The sequence below is a fragment of the Haliotis asinina genome, chromosome 2 (assembly GCF_037392515.1).
Source record: "Haliotis asinina isolate JCU_RB_2024 chromosome 2, JCU_Hal_asi_v2, whole genome shotgun sequence".
Lineage (NCBI taxonomy): Eukaryota > Metazoa > Mollusca > Gastropoda > Lepetellida > Haliotidae > Haliotis > Haliotis asinina.
Window position 1 is genome coordinate 66787531 of NC_090281.1, and position 12593 is coordinate 66800123.

General features: G+C 45.2%; 27 non-coding genes across 27 annotated transcripts; 17 read left to right on the forward strand and 10 right to left on the reverse strand.

Annotated features, from left to right (window-relative positions):
- The first annotated feature begins 88 nt into the window (after nt 1-88).
- Trnav-cac (transfer RNA valine (anticodon CAC)) lies at nt 89-161 on the forward strand. The gene has a single exon. It is a non-coding gene; the product is annotated as a tRNA-Val (tRNA).
- A 165-nt stretch (nt 162-326) lies between these two features.
- On the reverse strand, nt 327-546 carry LOC137274963 (small nucleolar RNA U3). The gene has a single exon (XR_010956295.1). It is a non-coding gene; the product is annotated as a small nucleolar RNA U3 (small nucleolar RNA).
- A 563-nt stretch (nt 547-1109) lies between these two features.
- On the forward strand, nt 1110-1182 carry Trnav-aac (transfer RNA valine (anticodon AAC)). Its single transcript has one exon. It is a non-coding gene; the product is annotated as a tRNA-Val (tRNA).
- A 455-nt stretch (nt 1183-1637) lies between these two features.
- On the reverse strand, nt 1638-1857 carry LOC137274966 (small nucleolar RNA U3). Its single transcript, XR_010956297.1, has one exon. It is a non-coding gene; the product is annotated as a small nucleolar RNA U3 (small nucleolar RNA).
- A 563-nt stretch (nt 1858-2420) lies between these two features.
- Trnav-aac (transfer RNA valine (anticodon AAC)) lies at nt 2421-2493 on the forward strand. The gene has a single exon. It is a non-coding gene; the product is annotated as a tRNA-Val (tRNA).
- A 217-nt stretch (nt 2494-2710) lies between these two features.
- On the forward strand, nt 2711-2783 carry Trnav-cac (transfer RNA valine (anticodon CAC)). Its single transcript has one exon. It is a non-coding gene; the product is annotated as a tRNA-Val (tRNA).
- A 165-nt stretch (nt 2784-2948) lies between these two features.
- LOC137275219 (small nucleolar RNA U3) lies at nt 2949-3168 on the reverse strand. Its single transcript, XR_010956535.1, has one exon. It is a non-coding gene; the product is annotated as a small nucleolar RNA U3 (small nucleolar RNA).
- Nucleotides 3169-3731: 563 nt separating this feature from the next.
- Trnav-aac (transfer RNA valine (anticodon AAC)) lies at nt 3732-3804 on the forward strand. The gene has a single exon. It is a non-coding gene; the product is annotated as a tRNA-Val (tRNA).
- Nucleotides 3805-4259: 455 nt separating this feature from the next.
- On the reverse strand, nt 4260-4479 carry LOC137275220 (small nucleolar RNA U3). Its single transcript, XR_010956536.1, has one exon. It is a non-coding gene; the product is annotated as a small nucleolar RNA U3 (small nucleolar RNA).
- A 563-nt stretch (nt 4480-5042) lies between these two features.
- Trnav-aac (transfer RNA valine (anticodon AAC)) lies at nt 5043-5115 on the forward strand. Its single transcript has one exon. It is a non-coding gene; the product is annotated as a tRNA-Val (tRNA).
- A 217-nt stretch (nt 5116-5332) lies between these two features.
- On the forward strand, nt 5333-5405 carry Trnav-cac (transfer RNA valine (anticodon CAC)). The gene has a single exon. It is a non-coding gene; the product is annotated as a tRNA-Val (tRNA).
- Nucleotides 5406-5570: 165 nt separating this feature from the next.
- Nucleotides 5571-5790, reverse strand: LOC137275221 (small nucleolar RNA U3). Its single transcript, XR_010956537.1, has one exon. It is a non-coding gene; the product is annotated as a small nucleolar RNA U3 (small nucleolar RNA).
- A 563-nt stretch (nt 5791-6353) lies between these two features.
- Nucleotides 6354-6426, forward strand: Trnav-aac (transfer RNA valine (anticodon AAC)). Its single transcript has one exon. It is a non-coding gene; the product is annotated as a tRNA-Val (tRNA).
- Nucleotides 6427-6643: 217 nt separating this feature from the next.
- Trnav-cac (transfer RNA valine (anticodon CAC)) lies at nt 6644-6716 on the forward strand. Its single transcript has one exon. It is a non-coding gene; the product is annotated as a tRNA-Val (tRNA).
- Nucleotides 6717-6881: 165 nt separating this feature from the next.
- LOC137275222 (small nucleolar RNA U3) lies at nt 6882-7101 on the reverse strand. The gene has a single exon (XR_010956538.1). It is a non-coding gene; the product is annotated as a small nucleolar RNA U3 (small nucleolar RNA).
- Nucleotides 7102-7664: 563 nt separating this feature from the next.
- Trnav-aac (transfer RNA valine (anticodon AAC)) lies at nt 7665-7736 on the forward strand. Its single transcript has one exon. It is a non-coding gene; the product is annotated as a tRNA-Val (tRNA).
- Nucleotides 7737-7953: 217 nt separating this feature from the next.
- Trnav-cac (transfer RNA valine (anticodon CAC)) lies at nt 7954-8026 on the forward strand. Its single transcript has one exon. It is a non-coding gene; the product is annotated as a tRNA-Val (tRNA).
- A 165-nt stretch (nt 8027-8191) lies between these two features.
- Nucleotides 8192-8409, reverse strand: LOC137275236 (small nucleolar RNA U3). The gene has a single exon (XR_010956551.1). It is a non-coding gene; the product is annotated as a small nucleolar RNA U3 (small nucleolar RNA).
- Nucleotides 8410-8961: 552 nt separating this feature from the next.
- Nucleotides 8962-9036, forward strand: Trnav-aac (transfer RNA valine (anticodon AAC)). Its single transcript has one exon. It is a non-coding gene; the product is annotated as a tRNA-Val (tRNA).
- A 215-nt stretch (nt 9037-9251) lies between these two features.
- Nucleotides 9252-9324, forward strand: Trnav-cac (transfer RNA valine (anticodon CAC)). Its single transcript has one exon. It is a non-coding gene; the product is annotated as a tRNA-Val (tRNA).
- A 165-nt stretch (nt 9325-9489) lies between these two features.
- On the reverse strand, nt 9490-9709 carry LOC137275206 (small nucleolar RNA U3). Its single transcript, XR_010956522.1, has one exon. It is a non-coding gene; the product is annotated as a small nucleolar RNA U3 (small nucleolar RNA).
- Nucleotides 9710-10261: 552 nt separating this feature from the next.
- Trnav-aac (transfer RNA valine (anticodon AAC)) lies at nt 10262-10336 on the forward strand. Its single transcript has one exon. It is a non-coding gene; the product is annotated as a tRNA-Val (tRNA).
- Nucleotides 10337-10551: 215 nt separating this feature from the next.
- Trnav-cac (transfer RNA valine (anticodon CAC)) lies at nt 10552-10624 on the forward strand. Its single transcript has one exon. It is a non-coding gene; the product is annotated as a tRNA-Val (tRNA).
- Nucleotides 10625-10789: 165 nt separating this feature from the next.
- On the reverse strand, nt 10790-11009 carry LOC137275207 (small nucleolar RNA U3). The gene has a single exon (XR_010956523.1). It is a non-coding gene; the product is annotated as a small nucleolar RNA U3 (small nucleolar RNA).
- A 552-nt stretch (nt 11010-11561) lies between these two features.
- Trnav-aac (transfer RNA valine (anticodon AAC)) lies at nt 11562-11636 on the forward strand. The gene has a single exon. It is a non-coding gene; the product is annotated as a tRNA-Val (tRNA).
- Nucleotides 11637-11851: 215 nt separating this feature from the next.
- On the forward strand, nt 11852-11924 carry Trnav-cac (transfer RNA valine (anticodon CAC)). The gene has a single exon. It is a non-coding gene; the product is annotated as a tRNA-Val (tRNA).
- A 165-nt stretch (nt 11925-12089) lies between these two features.
- Nucleotides 12090-12309, reverse strand: LOC137275208 (small nucleolar RNA U3). The gene has a single exon (XR_010956524.1). It is a non-coding gene; the product is annotated as a small nucleolar RNA U3 (small nucleolar RNA).
- Between the last annotated feature and the right edge of the window lie 284 nt (nt 12310-12593).

Sequence of the window (12593 nt, forward strand, 5' to 3'; positions counted from 1 at the left end):
GTGGGCCCTCAGCATATCCCCGTCTTGTGTTGTGTCAGTGTCAGCGACAGGTATAGGTCATTACAAATACGTGTGCCATGACAGCTAAGGTTCAGTGGTGCAGTGGTTATCACGTGTGCTTCACACGCAGAAGGCCGCGAGTTCGAGCCTCGCCTAAACCTTCCTTTGTTTTTACACCTCCATGAATTGTCGTTTTGCAATTCTTCCTTGGTGACAGATGTCAGAGCAGTTGTGTACTATATCCCATGCGTTATAAGACTCAGGGAGCGTTATATGAGGTTTGCTAACTGGCATTTATTGAGACAGATGAAAATGGGGTTGGCCAAACCACTCAGAATGCCTCTCTTCCCTCCATCTCTGCCACATGTGACTGAGAGGAACGGTCATCAAGAACCAGGGTTACTATCCTCAGATGGCACTCACCCTGGTTGGCTTCGCGCTCAGAAAGAGAGGCTGTCTATCGTCCTCGTGGTTTGGTAGACTGTCAGTTTTACCTGAAGTCATGGCGATGCATACTATAGAAATGATCCCTAAAAGTATGATCTTAACTACTGCGGGCCGGATTTTGTACCTACTTCTTTTCAAAAGGCACACCCGTGTGGTATGCAATAGCACCTATCGTTGTTGGTACACGTCTGGAAAAATCTCCAGCACGACAATCTGTCGTAGACAGGGCCACCTGTGTGCTCTTCGGATTCATTCCACGTTTGTGATTAACTGAAAAAAGCACATAGAGTACAGGAAATCTCAACTGATCAAGTGTTTTGTCAATGTAAATTGTTTTGTGATTACAGCGTATTGGTGGTTATCTCCCATTGACCGTGGGTATGATTGTGACTGTGACTGCTCCAGTGTCAACATCCAAGTTGGAAGAACCAGAAGGAGACTTGGTGTGATCGCACATCATTACACCTTAATTAGCCCCACCCCCCGCCCACCCACCCAAATCCTCTTTATATAAGCTCCGACTCATGATTCCATTGTGCAAAGTTGTGTTTTTGGATATGTTCAAACCTTATTAATGTAAGGAAATGAAGTAGCAGAGAAGAATATGCTCAAGCTATATCACCTGGAAGAGATTTAGCTTGTTTCTCCAAACGTTTGCAACTGGTTCCGTGGTGTAGTGGTTATCACGTCTGCTTAACACGCAGAAGGCCGCGAGTTCGAGCCTCGCCGGAACCTTCTTTTTTCTTGGGGTTGCATTAGATTTCGCAATAAGCACAACTCTCTTTCTCAACTTGAAACCTACCACAAGTGAAGCGGACTTGTTACAGATGAATTCTTTCCTACTTCTCTCCCTTTAACATGTACGTGGGCCCTCAGCATATCCCCGTCTTGTGTTGTGTCAGTGTCAGCGACAGGTATAGGTCATTACAAATACGTGTGCCATGACAGCTAAGGTTCAGTGGTGCAGTGGTTATCACGTGTGTTTCACACGCAGAAGGCCGCGAGTTCGAGCCTCGCCTAAACCTTCCTTTGTTTTTACACCTCCATGAATTGTCGTTTTGCAATTCTTCCTTGGTGACAGATGTCAGAGCAGTTGTGTACTATATCCCATGCGTTATAAGACTCAGGGAGCGTTATATGAGGTTTGCTAACTGGCATTTATTGAGACAGATGAAAATGGGGTTGGCCAAACCACTCAGAATGCCTCTCTTCCCTCCATCTCTGCCACATGTGACTGAGAGGAACGGTCATCAAGAACCAGGGTTACTATCCTCAGATGGCACTCACCCTGGTTGGCTTCGCGCTCAGAAAGAGAGGCTGTCTATCGTCCTCGTGGTTTGGTAGACTGTCAGTTTTACCTGAAGTCATGGCGATGCATACTATAGAAATGATCCCTAAAAGTATGATCTTAACTACTGCGGGCCGGATTTTGTACCTACTTCTTTTCAAAAGGCACGCCCGTGTGGTATGCAATAGCACCTATCGTTGTTGGTACACGTCTGGAAAAATCTCCAGCACGACAATCTGTCGTAGACAGGGCCACCTGTGTGCTCTTCGGATTCATTCCACGTTTGTGATTAACTGATAAAAAGCACATAGAGTACAGGCAATCTCAACTGATCAAGTGTTTTGTCAATGTAAATTGTTTTGTGATTACAGCGTATTGGTGGTTATCTCCCATTGACCGTGGGTATGATTGTGACTGTGACTGCTCCAGTGTCAACATCCAAGTTGGAAGAACCAGAAGGAGACTTGGCGTGATCGCACATCATTACACCTTAATTAGCCCCATCCCCACCCACCCACCCAAATCCTCTTTATATAAGCTCCGACTCATGATTCCATTGTGCAAAGTTGTGTTTTTGGATATGTTCAAACCTTATTAATGTAAGGAAATGAAGTAGCAGAGAAGAATATGCTCAAGCTATATCACCTGGAAGAGATTTAGCTAGTTTCTCCAAACGTTTGCAACTGGTTCAGTGGTGTAGTGGTTATCACGTCTGCTTAACACGCAGAAGGCCGCGAGTTCGAGCCTCGCCGGAACCTTCTTTTTTCTTGGGGTTGCATTAGATTTCACAATAAGCACAACTCTCTTTCTCAACTTGAAACCTACCACAAGTGAAGCGGACTTGTTACAGATGAATTCTTTCCTACTTCTCTCCCTTTAACATGTACGTGGGCCCTCAGCATATCCCCGTCTTGTGTTGTGTCAGTGTCAGCGACAGGTATAGGTCATTACAAATACGTGTGCCATGACAGCTAAGGTTCAGTGGTGCAGTGGTTATCACGTGTGCTTCACACGCAGAAGGCCGCGAGTTCGAGCCTCGCCTGAACCTTCCTTTGTTTTTACACCTCCATGAATTGTCGTTTTGCAATTCTTCCTTGGTGACAGATGTCAGAGCAGTTGTGTACTATATCCAATGCGTTATAAGACTCAGGGAGCGTTATATGAGGTTTGCTAACTGGCATTTATTGAGACAGATGAAAATGGGGTTGGCCAAAGCACTCAGAATGCCTCTCTTCCCTCCATCTCTGCCACATGTGACTGAGAGGAACGGTCATCAAGAACCAGGGTTACTATCCTCAGATGGCACTCACCCTGGTTGGCTTCGCGCTCAGAAAGAGAGGCTGTCTATCGTCCTCGTGGTTTGGTAGACTGTCAGTTTTACCTGAAGTCATGGCGATGCATACTATAGAAATGATCCCTAAAAGTATGATCTTAACTACTGCGGGCCGGATTTTGTACCTACTTCTTTTCAAAAGGCACGCCCGTGTGGTATGCAATAGCACCTATCGTTGTTGGTACACGTCTGGAAAAATCTCCAGCACGACAATCTGTCGTAGACAGGGCCACCTGTGTGCTCTTCGGATTCATTCCACGTTTGTGATTAACTGAAAAAAGCACATAGAGTACAGGAAATCTCAACTGATCAAGTGTTTTGTCAATGTAAATTGTTTTGTGATTACAGCGTATTGGTGGTTATCTCCCATTGACCGTGGGTATGATTGTGACTGTGACTGCTCCAGTGTCAACATCCAAGTTGGAAGAACCAGAAGGAGACTTGGCGTGATCGCACATCATTACACCTTAATTAGCCCCACCCCCCGCCCACCCACCCAAATCCTCTTTATATAAGCTCCGACTCATGATTCCATTGTGCAAAGTTGTGTTTTTGGATATGTTCAAACCTTATTAATGTAAGGAAATGAAGTAGCAGAGAAGAATATGCTCAAGCTATATCACCTGGAAGAGATTTAGCTTGTTTCTCCAAACGTTTGCAACTGGTTCAGTGGTGTAGTGGTTATCACGTCTGCTTAACACGCAGAAGGCCGCGAGTTCGAGCCTCGCCGGAACCTTCTTTTTTCTTGGGGTTGCATTAGATTTCACAATAAGCACAACTCTCTTTCTCAACTTGAAACCTACCACAAGTGAAGCGGACTTGTTACAGATGAATTCTTTCCTACTTCTCTCCCTTTAACATGTACGTGGGCCCTCAGCATATCCCCGTCTTGTGTTGTGTCAGTGTCAGCGACAGGTATAGGTCATTACAAATACGTGTGCCATGACAGCTAAGGTTCAGTGGTGCAGTGGTTATCACGTGTGCTTCACACGCAGAAGGCTGCGAGTTCGAGCCTCGCCTAAACCTTCCTTTGTTTTTACACCTCCATGAATTGTCGTTTTGCAATTCTTCCTTGGTGACAGATGTCAGAGCAGTTGTGTACTATATCCAATGCGTTATAAGACTCAGGGAGCGTTATATGAGGTTTGCTAACTGGCATTTATTGAGACAGATGAAAATGGGGTTGGCCAAAGCACTCAGAATGCCTCTCTTCCCTCCATCTCTGCCACATGTGACTGAGAGGAACGGTCATCAAGAACCAGGGTTACTATCCTCAGATGGCACTCACCCTGGTTGGCTTCGCGCTCAGAAAGAGAGGCTGTCTATCGTCCTCGTGGTTTGGTAGACTGTCAGTTTTACCTGAAGTCATGGCGATGCATACTATAGAAATGATCCCTAAAAGTATGATCTTAACTACTGCGGGCCGGATTTTGTACCTACTTCTTTTCAAAAGGCACGCCCGTGTGGTATGCAATAGCACCTATCGTTGTTGGTACACGTCTGGAAAAATCTCCAGCACGACAATCTGTCGTAGACAGGGCCACCTGTGTGCTCTTCGGATTCATTCCACGTTTGTGATTAACTGAAAAAAGCACATAGAGTACAGGAAATCTCAACTGATCAAGTGTTTTGTCAATGTAAATTGTTTTGTGATTACAGCGTATTGGTGGTTATCTCCCATTGACCGTGGGTATGATTGTGACTGTGACTGCTCCAGTGTCAACATCCAAGTTGGAAGAACCAGAAGGAGACTTGGCGTGATCGCACATCATTACACCTTAATTAGCCCCAGCCCCCGCCCACCCACCCAAATCCTCTTTATATAAGCTCCGACTCATGATTCCATTGTGCAAAGTTGTGTTTTTGGATATGTTCAAACCTTATTAATGTAAGGAAATGAAGTAGCAGAGAAGAATATGCTCAAGCTATATCACCTGGAAGAGATTTAGCTTGTTTCTCCAAACGTTTGCAACTGGTTCAGTGGTGTAGTGGTTATCACGTCTGCTTAACACGCAGAAGGCCGCGAGTTCGAGCCTCGCCGGAACCTTCTTTTTTCTTGGGGTTGCATTAGATTTCACAATAAGCACAACTCTCTTTCTCAACTTGAAACCTACCACAAGTGAAGCGGACTTGTTACAGATGAATTCTTTCCTACTTCTCTCCCTTTAACATGTACGTGGGCCCTCAGCATATCCCCGTCTTGTGTTGTGTCAGTGTCAGCGACAGGTATAGGTCATTACAAATACGTGTGCCATGACAGCTAAGGTTCAGTGGTGCAGTGGTTATCACGTGTGCTTCACACGCAGAAGGCCGCGAGTTCGAGCCTCGCCTGAACCTTCCTTTGTTTTTACACCTCCATGAATTGTCGTTTTGCAATTCTTCCTTGGTGACAGATGTCAGAGCAGTTGTGTACTATATCCAATGCGTTATAAGACTCAGGGAGCGTTATATGAGGTTTGCTAACTGGCATTTATTGAGACAGATGAAAATGGGGTTGGCCAAAGCACTCAGAATGCCTCTCTTCCCTCCATCTCTGCCACATGTGACTGAGAGGAACGGTCATCAAGAACCAGGGTTACTATCCTCAGATGGCACTCACCCTGGTTGGCTTCGCGCTCAGAAAGAGAGGCTGTCTATCGTCCTCGTGGTTTGGTAGACTGTCAGTTTTACCTGAAGTCATGGCGATGCATACTATAGAAATGATCCCTAAAAGTATGATCTTAACTACTGCGGGCCGGATTTTGTACCTACTTCTTTTCAAAAGGCACGCCCGTGTGGTATGCAATAGCACCTATCGTTGTTGGTACACGTCTGGAAAAATCTCCAGCACGACAATCTGTCGTAGACAGGGCCACCTGTGTGCTCTTCGGATTCATTCCACGTTTGTGATTAACTGAAAAAAGCACATAGAGTACAGGAAATCTCAACTGATCAAGTGTTTTGTCAATGTAAATTGTTTTGTGATTACAGCGTATTGGTGGTTATCTCCCATTGACCGTGGGTATGATTGTGACTGTGACTGCTCCAGTGTCAACATCCAAGTTGGAAGAACCAGAAGGAGACTTGGCGTGATCGCACATCATTACACCTTAATTAGCCCCACCCCCCGCCCACCCACCCAAATCCTCTTTATATAAGCTCCGACTCATGATTCCATTGTGCAAAGTTGTGTTTTTGGATATGTTCAAACCTTATTAATGTAAGGAAATGAAGTAGCAGAGAAGAATATGCTCAAGCTATATCACCTGGAAGAGATTTAGGTAGTTTCTCCAAACGTTTGCAACTGGTTCAGTGGTGTAGTGGTTATCACGTCTGCTTAACACGCAGAAGGCCGCGAGTTCGAGCCTCGCCGGAACCTTCTTTTTTCTTGGGGTTGCATTAGATTTCACAATAAGCACAACTCTCTTTCTCAACTTGAAACCTACCACAAGTGAAGCGGACTTGTTACAGATGAATTCTTTCCTACTTCTCTCCCTTTAACATGTACGTGGGCCCTCAGCATATCCCCGTCTTGTGTTGTGTCAGTGTCAGCGACAGGTATAGGTCATTACAAATACGTGTGCCATGACAGCTAAGGTTCAGTGGTGCAGTGGTTATCACGTGTGCTTCACACGCAGAAGGCCGCGAGTTCGAGCCTCGCCTAAACCTTCCTTTGTTTTTACACCTCCATGAATTGTCGTTTTGCAATTCTTCCTTGCTGACAGATGTCAGAGCAGTTGTGTACTATATCCAATGCGTTATAAGACTCAGGGAGCGTTATATGAGGTTTGCTAACTGGCATTTATTGAGACAGATGAAAATGGGGTTGGCCAAAGCACTCAGAATGCCTCTCTTCCCTCCATCTCTGCCACATGTGACTGAGAGGAACGGTCATCAAGAACCAGGGTTACTATCCTCAGATGGCACTCACCCTGGTTGGCTTCGCGCTCAGAAAGAGAGGCTGTCTATCGTCCTCGTGGTTTGGTAGACTGTCAGTTTTACCTGAAGTCATGGCGATGCATACTATAGAAATGATCCCTAAAAGTATGATCTTAACTACTGCGGGCCGGATTTTGTACCTACTTCTTTTCAAAAGGCACGCCCGTGTGGTATGCAATAGCACCTATCGTTGTTGGTACACGTCTGGAAAAATCTCCAGCACGACAATCTGTCGTAGACAGGGCCACCTGTGTGCTCTTCGGATTCATTCCACGTTTGTGATTAACTGAAAAAAGCACATAGAGTACAGGAAATCTCAACTGATCAAGTGTTTTGTCAATGTAAATTGTTTTGTGATTACAGCGTATTGGTGGTTATCTCCCATTGACCGTGGGTATGATTGTGACTGTGACTGCTCCAGTGTCAACATCCAAGTTGGAAGAACCAGAAGGAGACTTGGTGTGATCGCACATCATTACACCTTAATTAGCCCCACCCCCCACCCACCCACCCAAATCCTCTTTATATAAGCTCCGACTCATGATTCCATTGTGCAAAGTTGTGTTTTTGGATATGTTCAAACCTTATTAATGTAAGGAAATGAAGTAGCAGAGAAGAATATGCTCAAGCTATATCACCTGGAAGAGATTTAGCTTGTTTCTCCAAACGTTTGCAACTGGTTCCGTGGTGTAGTGGTTATCACGTCTGCTTAACACGCAGAAGGCCGCGAGTTCGAGCCTCGCCGAACCTTCTTTTTTCTTGGGGTTGCATTAGATTTCGCAATAAGCACAACTCTCTTTCTCAACTTGAAACCTACCACAAGTGAAGCGGACTTGTTACAGATGAATTCTTTCCTACTTCTCTCCCTTTAACATGTACGTGGGCCCTCAGCATATCCCCGGCTTGTGTTGTGTCAGTGTCAGCGACAGGTATAGGTCATTACAAATACGTGTGCCATGACAGCTAAGGTTCAGTGGTGTAGTGGTTATCACGTCTGCTTCACACGCAGAAGGCCGCGAGTTCGAGCCTCGCCTGAACCTTCCTTTGTTTTTACACCTCCATGAATTGTCGTTTTGCAATTCTTCCTTGCTGACAGATGTCAGAGCAGTTGTGTACTATATCCCATGCGTTATAAGACTCAGGGAGCGTTATATGAGGTTTGCTAACTGGCATTTATTGAGACAGATGAAAATGGGGTTGGCCAAAGCACTCAGAATGCCTCTCTTCCCTCCATCTCTGCCACATGTGACTGAGAGGAACGGTCATCAAGAACCAGGGTTACTATCCTCAGATGGCACTCACCCTGGTTGGCTTCGCGCTCAGAAAGAGGCTGTCTATCGTCCTCGTGGTTTGGTAGACTGTCAGTTTTACCTGAAGTCATGGCGATGCATACTATAGAAATGATCCCTAAAAGTATGATCTTAACTACTGCGGGCCGGATTTTGTACCTACTTCTTTTCAAAAGGCACGCCCGTGTGGTATGCAATAGCACCTATCGTTGTTGGTACACGTCTGGAAAAATCTCCAGCACGACAATCTGTCGTAGACAGGGCCACCTGTGTGCTCTTCGGATTCATTCCACGTTTGTGATTAACTGAAAAAAGCACATAGAGTACAGGCAATCTCAACTGATCAAGTGTTTTGTCAATGTAAATTGTTTTGTGATTACAGCGTATTGGTGGTTATCTCCCATTGACCGTGGGTATGATTGTGACTGTGACTGCTCCAGTGTCAACATCCAAGTTGGAAGAACCAGAAGGAGACTTGGTGTGATCGCACATCATTACACCTTAATTAGCCCCACCCAAATCCTCTTTATATAAGCTCCGACTCATGATTCCATTGTGCAAAGTTGTGTTTTTGGATATGTTCAAACCTTATTAATGTAAGGAAATGAAGTAGCAGAGAAGAATATGCTCAAGCTATATCACCTGGAAGAGATTTAGCTTGTTTCTCCAAAGGCTTGCAACTTTTTAATTCCGTGGTGTAGTGGTTATCACGTCTGCTTAACACGCAGAAGGCCGCGAGTTCGAGCCTCGCCGGAACCTTATTTTTTCTTGGGGTTGCATTATATCTTGCAATAAGCACAACTCTCTTTCTCAACTTGAAACCTACCACAAGTGAAGCGGGCTTCTTACAGATTAATTCTTTCCTACTTCTCTCCCTTTAACATGTACGTGGGCCCTCAGCATATCCCCGGCTTGTGTTGTGTCAGTGTCAGCGACAGGTACAGGTCATTACAAATACGTGTGCCATGACAGCTAAGGTTCAGTGGTGTAGTGGTTATCACGTCTGCTTCACACGCAGAAGGCCGCGAGTTCGAGCCTCGCCTGAACCTTCCTTTGTTTTTACACCTCCATGAATTGTCGTTTTGCAATTCTTCCTTGCTGACAGATGTCAGAGCAGTTGTGTACTATATCCAATGCGTTATAAGACTCAGAGAGCGTTATATGAGGTTTGCTAACTGGCATTTATTGAGACAGATGAAAATGGGGTTGGCCAAACCACTCAGAATGCCTCTCTTCCCTCCATCTCTGCCACATGTGACTGAGAGGAACGGTCATCAAGAACCAGGGTTACTAACCTCAGATGGCACTCCCCCTGGTTGGCTTCGCGCTCAGAAAGAGAGACTGTCTATCGTCCTCGTGGTTTGGTAGACTGTCAGTTTTACCTGAAGTCATGGCGATGCATACTATAGAAATGATCCCTAAAAGTATGATCTTAACAACTGCGTGCCGGATTTTGTACCTACTTCTTTTCAAAAGGCACGCCCGTGTGGTATGCAATAGCACCTATCGTTGTTGGTACACGTCTGGAAAAATCTCCAGCACGACAATCTGTCGTAGACAGGGCCACCTGTGTGCTCTTCGGATTCATTCCACGTTTGTGATTAACTGAAAAAAGCACATAGAGTACAGGCAATCTCAACTGATCAAGTGTTTTGTCAATGTAAATTGTTTTGTGATTACAGCGTATTGGTGGTTATCTCCCATTGACCGTGGGTATGATTGTGACTGTGACTGCTCCAGTGTCAACATCCAAGTTGGAAGAACCAGAAGGAGACTTGGTGTGATCGCACATCATTACACCTTAATTAGCCCCACCCAAATCCTCTTTAAATAAGCTCCGACTCATGATTCCATTGTGCAAAGTTGTGTTTTTGGATATGTTCAAACCTTATTAATGTAAGGAAATGAAGTAGCAGAGAAGAATATGCTCAAGCTATATCACCTGGAAGAGATTTAGCTTGTTTCTCCAAAGGCTTGCAACTTTTTAATTCCGTGGTGTAGTGGTTATCACGTCTGCTTAACACGCAGAAGGCCGCGAGTTCGAGCCTCGCCGGAACCTTATTTTTTCTTGGAGTTGCATTATATCTTGCAATAAGCACAACTCTCTTTCTCAACTTGAAACCTACCACAAGTGAAGCGGGCTTCTTACAGATTAATTCTTTCCTACTTCTCTCCCTTTAACATGTACGTGGGCCCTCAGCATATCCCCGTCTTGTGTTGTGTCAGTGTCAGCGACAGGTATAGGTCATTACAAATACGTGTGCCATGACAGCTAAGGTTCAGTGGTGTAGTGGTTATCACGTCTGCTTCACACGCAGAAGGCCGCGAGTTCGAGCCTCGCCTGAACCTTCCTTTGTTTTTACACCTCCATGAATTGTCGTTTTGCAATTCTTCCTTGCTGACAGATGTCAGAGCAGTTGTGTACTATATCCAATGCGTTATAAGACTCAGGGAGCGTTATATGAGGTTTGCTAACTGGCATTTATTGAGACAGATGAAAATGGGGTTGGCCAAACCACTCAGAATGCCTCTCTTCCCTCCATCTCTGCCACATGTGACTGAGAGGAACGGTCATCAAGAACCAGGGTTACTAACCTCAGATGGCACTCCCCCTGGTTGGCTTCGCGCTCAGAAAGAGAGACTGTCTATCGTCCTCGTGGTTTGGTAGACTGTCAGTTTTACCTGAAGTCATGGCGATGCATACTATAGAAATGATCCCTAAAAGTATGATCTTAACTACTGCGGGCCGGATTTTGTACCTACTTCTTTTCAAAAGGCACGCCCGTGTGGTATGCAATAGCACCTATCGTTGTTGGTACACGTCTGGAAAAATCTCCAGCACGACAATCTGTCGTAGACAGGGCCACCTGTGTGCTCTTCGGATTCATTCCACGTTTGTGATTAACTGAAAAAAGCACATAGAGTACAGGCAATCTCAACTGATCAAGTGTTTTGTCAATGTAAATTGTTTTGTGATTACAGCGTATTGGTGGTTATCTCCCATTGACCGTGGGTATGATTGTGACTGTGACTGCTCCAGTGTCAACATCCAAGTTGGAAGAACCAGAAGGAGACTTGGTGTGATCGCACATCATTACACCTTAATTAGCCCCACCCAAATCCTCTTTATATAAGCTCCGACTCATGATTCCATTGTGCAAAGTTGTGTTTTTGGATATGTTCAAACCTTATTAATGTAAGGAAATGAAGTAGCAGAGAAGAATATGCTCAAGCTATATCACCTGGAAGAGATTTAGCTTGTTTCTCCAAAGGCTTGCAACTTTTTAATTCCGTGGTGTAGTGGTTATCACGTCTGCTTAACACGCAGAAGGCCGCGAGTTCGAGCCTCGCCGGAACCTTATTTTTTCTTGGGGTTGCATTATATCTTGCAATAAGCACAACTCTCTTTCTCAACTTGAAACCTACCACAAGTGAAGCGGGCTTCTTACAGATTAATTCTTTCCTACTTCTCTCCCTTTAACATGTACGTGGGCCCTCAGCATATCCCCGGCTTGTGTTGTGTCAGTGTCAGCGACAGGTACAGGTCATTACAAATACGTGTGCCATGACAGCTAAGGTTCAGTGGTGTAGTGGTTATCACGTCTGCTTCACACGCAGAAGGCCGCGAGTTCGAGCCTCGCCTGAACCTTCCTTTGTTTTTACACCTCCATGAATTGTCGTTTTGCAATTCTTCCTTGCTGACAGATGTCAGAGCAGTTGTGTACTATATCCAATGCGTTATAAGACTCAGAGAGCGTTATATGAGGTTTGCTAACTGGCATTTATTGAGACAGATGAAAATGGGGTTGGCCAAACCACTCAGAATGCCTCTCTTCCCTCCATCTCTGCCACATGTGACTGAGAGGAACGGTCATCAAGAACCAGGGTTACTAACCTCAGATGGCACTCCCCCTGGTTGGCTTCGCGCTCAGAAAGAGAGACTGTCTATCGTCCTCGTGGTTTGGTAGACTGTCAGTTTTACCTGAAGTCATGGCGATGCATACTATAGAAATGATCCCTAAAAGTATGATCTTAACAACTGCGTGCCGGATTTTGTACCTACTTCTTTTCAAAAGGCACGCCCGTGTGGTATGCAATAGCACCTATCGTTGTTGGTACACGTCTGGAAAAATCTCCAGCACGACAATCTGTCGTAGACAGGGCCACCTGTGTGCTCTTCGGATTCATTCCACGTTTGTGATTAACTGAAAAAAGCACATAGAGTACAGGCAATCTCAACTGATCAAGTGTTTTGTCAATGTAAATTGTTTTGTGATTACAGCGTATTGGTGGTTATCTCCCATTGACCGTGGGTATG